This window comes from Echinops telfairi, unplaced genomic scaffold, assembly GCF_000313985.2.
Source record: "Echinops telfairi isolate 266 unplaced genomic scaffold, ASM31398v2 ScPeMD7_7400;HRSCAF=8409, whole genome shotgun sequence".
NCBI classification, from domain to species: Eukaryota; Metazoa; Chordata; class Mammalia; order Afrosoricida; family Tenrecidae; genus Echinops; species Echinops telfairi.
Window position 1 is genome coordinate 36,268,224 of NW_022111300.1, and position 1,416 is coordinate 36,269,639.

A 1,416-nucleotide genomic window follows, 5' to 3' on the forward strand; every position below is an offset into this window, starting at 1 on the left:
TCTATACTTGCCTGGTTGCTTTCACTGTGTAACTAAAACTTCCTGGCTCCAGGCCTGGAAAAAAAAATTCTTCATAGGGGGCCAAGCATGAATGACTTAGGCTATTTCTTAAAAGAAAACAAAAAGACCCACATTCACTGTCATTGAGCCAATTCCAAATGCTGGTGGCCCTACAGGACAGAGTAGAGTGCCCCCGTGGGGTCCTGAGACGGCAAATCTGTGCAGGAACAGAGCCTCACCATTCTCCAGAGGAGGGCTGGTGGTTTCACACCATCAGTGGGTTTGCAGCCCAACAGCACATCAGCACCGTGCCCCCAGTGCTGCGGCCTCTGGGGGTCGGATCTTGAAGAGAACAGGATTTGGAGAGGGTGGAGCTGCATTTTGATTTAAGAAGAATCTTGGTTGCTTTCATGTTTTTGTTTGAACCAGAGAAAATACTTCCCATTCATTCACCCCACAAGCATGTATTGAGTATCACTCATGCATCAAACATGTAGAAAGGTGACTCACATTTCGTTCCTGCTGTTAGGAAACTCACATCCTAGACAAAGACAGACACAGGCGTGATTACACGGGAAGGGAGGTAAACCCACAGCCCGAGAAGAGTCCAGATCACAGCGAAAACTTCATGATGAAAGGGCTCTGATGTAATCTCCCTGCCTCCAGGTGTCTGGCTCAGGACCAGGGAAGGTTGCCGCTTTGGGATTTAGCGTTAATCTCCCATGTGGTCAGGTTAGGCCCTCCCCATAGAAACAAAGGGTTAATTCAACTCAGAAGCTGCCTTGTCACAGCTCATTAGTACAATTATCACTTGGCACTGGCAGTCTTGCCCTGCTGGGAAGCCACACAAAAGAGGAGTTAAATATCAGTTAAGAACTCCCCCGCCCCAACTCCCTCCCCCCAGACACACACTACGATTCCTGTAAACTAGCATTCAATCAATAGATATTGATTGCTTCATAATAACCACTATTAATCGTTGATATGTAGTCATTGTCCACTACTGGAGATCCAGATTGGCCTACCCTAGTGGGAGGTGAACTGATAAACCTTTGCGTGCAGGACAAGGTGGTCAGGGTTAGGCCAGAGGCTAGCTGGGAGATTGCAGGCCACCGAGGAGCAACATCTAATATAGACTTGGGGGAGACATCGGGGGAGGCTGCTCTGAGAAGCCTTGAACGTTTGAAGGAAGAGGAGGAATTCATTTGACCAGCAGCTCTTCTAGGTGCAAGAAACAAGAGGAAGTGCTAGAGAGCTTCTCTCGGCCTTAGCAATGGAGTCAAGGACACCTGGGTGGCATGGAGCCTGGGGAAAGGCTACACATTGCCATTGACTTGGTCTTGACTCGTGGTGAGCTGATAGGACAGGGCAGAACTGCCCCATAGGATTTCCAAGGCTGTGAAAAATTTTTAAATC